Below are 7,917 nucleotides of genomic sequence, written 5' to 3'. Positions count from 1 at the left end.
TTTATGATGCTTGTGGTAGAATTATGAAGGTAGCAGTTCTTAATCGAGTTCTTCTAAAGCTTTTACAGAGAAATAGGCTTTACAGTAGTAGTTCTTCGTCGATCTCTTCTAATGCCTTGATATATCTCCAACTTTTAGTATTTTCTCGATTAAGTGATGTTACGAATCTTAAAGTTTGGGTTGTTACATGATATTTTTTAGTGGCTTATATTATTAGTGTATTTGAAGATCATTGTGACTTGGAGGGGGAGTTCTTCAAAGACAAGAAGTGATTTTGTTTCTTAATTCTGAAATGGGTTTTTATGGCAGGTTTAGCTTTATTGAAAACCTTTAGGATTACATTATAAAATGAACTTTAAAAACATTACTTCAGTGCTTGGTTCATATATATCCTAGACTAGTTTTTTAAGACAATTGAAGAATCAAGATTCATGGATTCCTTTAAATATTCCTGGTCACGAGATCTTTTCTTATTTTCTAGATGCTTGTTTTGGAAGTTGAAGCCTTATATCCATTCCATACTTTGAAGGGGGGGGGGGGATGTAGGGTTGAAAGTACTCCATTGATTATGGCAATGGGCCCCCTTGATGAAGTGTAGGTTAAAATCCCAACACTTGTCTTTTCCCTATAAATAGTCATGTATTATTCATAATTAGGGTTAAGAGTGAGGCAAAATGTAGCCGCTAAACATTGTGAGGTTCCTTGTGTAGAGTTAGATTCTTTAGTCTATTCTAAAAGTGTAATTTATTCCTCATGTTTTGAATAAATCGAGTGATCATTCAACATATTTTCTTATTTGTGATTGTTCTTATTTTCCGCATCTTGTTCATCAAGTCACAATTAGGGTTTTTAATCCCAACAGGTAGTCTGATAACGTCTATTTTATACATATATTTGTCATTTTCTTATTATCTTATACTATGTTTTAAAGCTATTTAGAACTAAAAGGTACTTATAATGCTTTAAATTGTATTTTACAGATATAACAGTTGCGAGAGCGAAAACGGTGAGAAAGGAGCTAAAATGACGCAAAAAGGATGTTGTCGGACAGCTTGAACCCTTTTCAGTGTTTTTGGTCATATTTAATGACTCGTAACTCTAATTGACTAAATTCAAAATGTTATGGAAGCTAGACACAATATCGGATGACTTTCATGTTTTGGAAAAATGTTGATTCCTGCTCACCACGACGTGGTGATTAGAATGTTCCCGACCATCAGGCTGACTTGGCAGATACAAGATTGCGACGAGGATCATGACGTGGTGACCAATTATAAGTTATAAATAGAGCCAAAAATCACCCCTAATGATATCTTTAATCCTAATTCGTTCCCTACGCAAATAAACCCCAAAGAAGCCGTTTTGAGGGTCTAGAAGACGGCCGAAAGGCCATCAAGATGATATGGAGCGAAGATCTGAAGGATTCGAGAGCATAATCATGTCAAGAATCATTCGGTTTGCTTTTCTAATTATGATTAGTGTTCCATTTGTGTTCCTATTGTTTTTACTTTCTAAATTCAGGTGTTAAAACATGTTGCTTTCGTTGGGAGTAGATGAAACTGGATTTTATGTGTTAATTTCAATGATTTTTGGATTTTATTAGTTTGGTTATTAATGGTCTTTAATTGATCATCAATTATCATGTTAAAGTTATGATTTTTATTGTCTATTGCTGACTTATGTGTATTTAAGAGGACCAATCTAATTACATTAACTTCAATCTTAATTAGTTCATGATCGTTAAACTGTTAGGACTAGAGATTGAGCAAATCCTAGGGTTAATTAAGGTTAATCTGTGACTTTGACTGTCTTAGAGAGCTTAGATATCTATGTTATGCTTTGATTGATTGTCATGACCATTGATGAGAAATCACTAGATCATATCGTTGATAATCCGAATATATTAAATTAATTATGTTTTCACTAATTGCAGAATCATTGTGTTAGTTGTTCATTAATTATCAATACTAGGAAATCCGATAAAGATAATTAGTCACATTAGAATTCGGCAACCAACTAATAGATCTATTGTATTATTAAAGAAGTTAAACATGATTTTGAGAAGTAACCTAGTCTAAACGTGAGTACTTTAAGTGATTCATTTCCACTCAGTTGATATGGTAAGTTTAATTTAACTGAGTTCTTATAATAAACCCCCATTTTTACTGTTTCCTTTTATTTGAAATAACCTATAATCAAATACTCTAATATTAATTCACTACCATTCCCTTGAGTTCGGCACCCTTTCTTATCAAAACTATATTATACTCGTTCAGGTTCACAACTTGTATGGTGTGGTTTAGATGCGATAAACTAGGAAATATAAATAAAAAACTAGTGCATTAAAAATACACATCACACTCTATGCAAATGTTGAGGCATCTTAATGGGTTAAGAAGTTAGGGTTTTAACTCGTGGGCATTTGCTAGCCATGCAGCACCATAAAGTTGGAAACTTTATGGTGAAGGACATTAGTTTAGGGTTATATATGAGAAATTGACCAAAAAGATTAAAGGAATAAGCTCTTAGCAGAAGGATTAATTGAAGGCCTCATACGTTGGGCATATAGATTGGTATGCTGAGCGTACTAGGTCAACCTCGCGATTCTGGTCAAGGGCTGAGTATGCTTCATGTTCAGGCTAGGTACCCCTAACATACTCAGTTGTTTTGACCAAAGTTTGGCTTTTGACTTTTTTACTTTGATCAAGTTTGACCTAATGGTATTTTAGGTAATTTGAGTGGTAATTGAGATTGATCATTATTTGGTGTTTAGGTGACCGGTTTAGCTATATTTCGGAGCTGTATTCTATCGGAGATCTTTTCAGATTAAGAGGTGAGTTTTCCTCATTGTACTTGTGGGTTGAAGGCACCAAGGTCGGCCCATTGGGTTAATAATATGTTTCATACTGTTTGTTGATATTTAAGCGTGCGGTAGAGCTGTATGACAATATGATAGCTAATAATACGTGTTAGAATGGTAGACCTATAGGACTACCTATGATTACTGGTTGTATGATTATTTTTTGCTGAGTATACTTGTTGTCTATTATATGTCAACATGTTATGTGGGTTGAGACTATTGTTTTGTGTTGTTAGTCAACAGACCGGGGCATTCCAACCGGGAGGTTGTGGGTCGGGGTATTTCAATTGGAAGGTTGTTGACCTAGTATGTGGTATGTAGGGCAATCCAACGGGGAGGTGTTGGACCCAACATGCTAAATATATGTATATTATATGTTGTGTGATGGTACTTTGGGGGAACTCACTAAGCTTTGGGTTATAGTTTTAGTTTATTGTTTCGGGTACTTTAAAGGATCGTGGAAAGCAAAGGCCTGATCATGCACATCTTCCTATTTTCATGATATTGATTTTTGGGACACTCTGATATGACTTTACTTTTGAAACAATGGTGTTTTTGAATACAATTATGGATATTGGTTGTTTTTGAAAATATGGTTTTTGGAGTGTTACACGTTGATGTATATAAACTTCATGATCACATCAAATTTTGTAGAATAGATTACGGTATAGATAGAGTATATTGCAATTATAATCATAATGTCACTTCTCCCAAGCCAAGTTCAATGAAAATGTTTGATTGTGTATGCGTGCTAATATTAAATCCAAACAATGACCTGGCATCGACTGCTCCTACTCAGGACTGAGGGGAGTTATTGATATACATCCCTTCTCAGACTTCTTTTTGCTTACCAATGCAATCCAACAACCATGTTGTCATGCCAGTTCAGTCATCCAATACGGTTCGTCTCAATCCAACCAATATGGTTCTATCTGATAAATTCGGCTTGACCGGTTCGGTTTAGATAATACAATCCATTTCAGCCGATCCAGTTTAGTCCGGCCAAGATATTCACTCATTCATAGGATAAAAGTGTTAGCTTTGTGTTCCTTCCTAGTTCCCAGCGTATACTTGAATTCTTAGGTCCCTTCCCAATGTAGAAGGTGCTTCCCTCTTATAAATATAACTCTTATCACATATAAGACAATCCAACAACCATGTTGTCATGCCAGTTCAGTCATCCAATACGGTTCGTCTCAATCCAACCAATATGGTTCTATCTGATAAATTCGGCTTGACCGGTTCGGTTTAGATAATACAATCCATTTCAGCCGATCCAGTCCGGCCAAGATATTCACTCATTCCTAGGATAAAAGTGTTAGCTTTGTGTTCCTTCCTAGTTCCCAGCGTATACTTGAATTCTTAGGTCCCTTCCCAATGTAGAAGGTGCTTCCCTCTTATAAATATAACTCTTATCACATATAAGAAAAGGATCCCAGGTAAGCTTTAACTACTCTCTCATATATATCGCATATACACACGACTAGTTCTCTCTTGCTTGGGTAACTAACCTCCATTTCGTATCGATACTAACTTGATCGTTGAAAGTCGCTCTCCAAACGCAAATCATAGGGTGGCTCTAACGAGCATGTTGATGAGATGTATCAAATCGAGACTCGCTAACGACATTAGAGCACAAATCTCATATGTCAACCCGATCAACCCGATAAAGATTTTCTATGTTAGATCAAATTGTATGTATATTACATTCAAATGGAGTAAAGCCAAGGGCATGTGATTGACCATTCCGTGTGTGCCGTGGATGAGTAATGTGTTGGTAGTTTACAAATGGACTAATTGTTTGCATTTACAAGAAAAAAAAATTGATTGCTTTTTTAAATTTACGGACAACATAAAAATAATAAAGTAAAAAAAAAATTAAATGATTTTTTCAATAATTATAAAAATATAGTAAACCGCAAGATATTCATATTTTGGAGTTTATATCTTGTTATAATTATTGAAACAACATTTAATTTTATTTTTATAATTATTGACTTTTAATTTTATTTTTATAATTATTGAAAAAACTTTTAGTTTTGTTTATTTATATATTTATTTACTTTATCTTTTTTATGTCGTTGTCGAATTTAAAAAACTATGGATATTTTTCTTATAAACTGTAAATATTTCGTGCACTTGTCGACTGTAAACACATTTATTCTACTGCAAATGTGTTATGCATATAGAAGCGTTTTACATCTTAAAAAATATACAACCAAGTCTCTTTAATTTCGATACAAACAGACAATGGAAGGTAAAAATATAGAAAAGCAAGTAAACAGTGCTATTTCTTCAAATCTTTCATCTTCCTTATTCCCTCTTTCCTAGTAGACTTATCCAACTAGCTACTGGATGGGTGTTTTGATGTACGCCAAATGAGTCGAGTTCCCAACCCTCGTCAAAGTTTTTAACTCGTTAGCGATCCAACACCTCGATAGATCAGTGCGATAGAAATACCCCATACACTTACAGTCCTTTGTGCATTTACTCTCGCAATCTTTCTGTTTCATCGGCCCACTTCCCGGAGAGTATTTAGAAGTGAAATGGTCGACCCCTTTGAGCTGGTAGTAACGAGAACCACCCGCTTTACAAGACGGCGTCTTCGCGTTGCATTTTGTGCTCCACGCAAAAACACCCTCCGGCGTCGGACACCCAACACACTGGCTGTCCTCACACAGCCCAAACTTGCCGCAGCGTTCAGGCAGTTGGCACTCGTCTTCATATAAACCCCGCCTCGTGGTCTCCATATTATCGAACAATCTGAACACGAGACGCCATTGGCTAAAACGGATATTCGGAGGACGATAAGAGTAGAGTCGTAAGTTCCCATCGATGCCTAATCGGATATAGGATAAGGTGTTATTGAATCGGAGTATGTCCATGTCCAAAAAAGGTTGAGCATTAGAGTTTGCAAGATGACACCTCAGTGCGTTAAAGTCGTTATTGTATTCGGTTTCCACAATGTCGAATGTTGTATTAACAATAGTCACATTTGGTTGGTTCAATTCGGGAAACAATGGAAACGTGGAAGACCAATAAAGCATGTTCTTATAATACAAACCCAATCTTTTTGGCTCTATCACGAAACTATACGCTCCGTTAACGTTGTTCGTCGTTGAAGCTCTGCTGACGAGCTTCGTCGGACCTCGGATCCGGAGAGATTGACCAAACAAGAGCGTATCAGTAGGTGAATCAAAGCTTTGCCATACGAAACCACCCTTGGAGTCACGAAGCACGATGTTACCGGTGGAGAGTATGGCAAAACCGACGACACCCTTGTTGGCGGTGTTGGTTTGCCATGCGATTCGTCCATCTCCGTGGGCGAGTACAAGGTTTCCGTCGGAGCCTAATGAGAAGGTGGCGTTTTCGCCAACTGGGTTGCCTCTGTTGGCATCCCACACCCATGGCATGACCGCTTCATCACGTCCTGTTCCCATACGGAGACTAAGAGTGTAGACTCCGGGGGTGGTGTTGTAGAAACATAGCTGGAAAGGGGAGGTGTACGGAGGAAGAGGACGATAGTTTGGGGCGTATTCGGAATCTAGTTCTCCAAAATCGCCTTGGTTGACATACCGAAACGTGTCGGCGGGGGGAACCACGGCGTCGGAGATGGCGAATGATATGAAGATGAAGAAGATAAGGATAAGGGAGACAGAAGAGGAAGCCATCGTCAGTGGTATTGCCTTGCCTTATCGTATATATATATATATATATATATATATATATATATATATATATATATATATATATATATATATATATATATATATATATATATATATATATATATATATATATATATATATATATATATATATATATATATATATATATATATATCGATGTAATTTTATGAGATTGTGAGATTCATTTTTTAATTTTTTTAAAATTTTTTTTAGTTAATTCAAGTTTCAAAAATAATATTTAAAAAAAGGATTTTTTTTTAATTTTTCCATTTATTTTGCATTTTAAAATTATTTTTAGAATATGTACACTGTAATATTCTATTTAGAATATTTCACGTATTTTTCAAAAAAAATAGGATTTTTTTTAGTTAATTCAAGTTCCGAAAATAATATTCAAAAAAAGAATTTTTAAATTTTTCCATTTATTTTAAATTTTAAAATTATTTTTTAGAATATGTCAGTGTAATATTCTATTTAGAATATTTCACGTGTTTTTCAAAAAAAAAGAGGATTTTTTTTATTTTTCTTTATTTTTTTTAGTTAATTCAAGTTCCGAAAATAATATTTAAATAAAGTATTTTTTGAAGTTTTCCATTTATTTTGCATTTTAAAATTATTTTTAGATTTGGACTCATGGTCTCACAAAATTAGAATAGTCTCAAATGAACCTGAATACACACACACACACACATATATATAAATACAAAAATGGTCCCTGTTGTTTATCAAAAGTCACAAAATCAGTCCCTATTAATTTTTTTTATGCAAATGGTCATTGTCGTTTGCAAAACATATAAAGTTCGTCCTTTTTCTTAACACCGTTAGGGACAGAATTTATAAGGACATTTTCGACTTTTCAAGTATAAATAACTGAACTTGTGATATTTGATTAACCATTTTTCAATTTCTTTGAAAAGTTGAATTAATTTGCTGAAGGAAGGCGGAGAGTTCGAACTCACGACCACCACCCCTTGTATTACAACAAAAGCCTTAACCAATTGAGTTGATTGTCTACTTGGTTATAACTTCCTAAAACTAATTTATATAATAACAAAAACGTTAATACTTAAATAATAAATCAATTACAAAAAACAATTTTTTTACATAATTTTTTTAAAATAAAACAAAATGTATTTTAATCGTATTACAAAAAAAAAATAGTTTTTTAAAGATAATTTGTATGTATTTTTATGTATTTATTCTACGTGAAATATACTTTTTTGTTTCTTTTAAAAATACGTTTTCGTATAAAAAATATGTTTTTGAAAAATATATTTTTTATGTCTTTCAAATAATAATAGTTAACACTACTCTTGATATAAAAAAAATATTAATTCTTTTGGGTTACTATATATAAACTACGTATTT

At 33.9% G+C, this 7,917-nt stretch overlaps 1 pseudogene across 1 annotated transcript; it reads right to left on the bottom strand.

Annotated features, from left to right (window-relative positions):
- Positions 1–5,037: 5,037 nt before the first annotated feature.
- LOC145004542 (epidermis-specific secreted glycoprotein EP1 pseudogene) lies at positions 5,038–6,555 on the bottom strand (annotated as a pseudogene). Its single transcript, XR_013662400.1, has one exon. The product of XR_013662400.1 is annotated as an epidermis-specific secreted glycoprotein EP1 pseudogene (transcript).
- Positions 6,556–7,917: the final 1,362 nt, after the last annotated feature.

The sequence above is a fragment of the Lactuca saligna genome, chromosome 7 (genome assembly GCF_052625555.1).
Source record: "Lactuca saligna cultivar CGN05327 chromosome 7, ASM5262555v1, whole genome shotgun sequence".
NCBI lineage: Eukaryota > Viridiplantae > Streptophyta > Magnoliopsida > Asterales > Asteraceae > Lactuca > Lactuca saligna.
The sequence above is the reverse complement of the archived record's forward strand: the minus strand, read 5'-3'. Positions and strand labels throughout refer to the sequence as shown.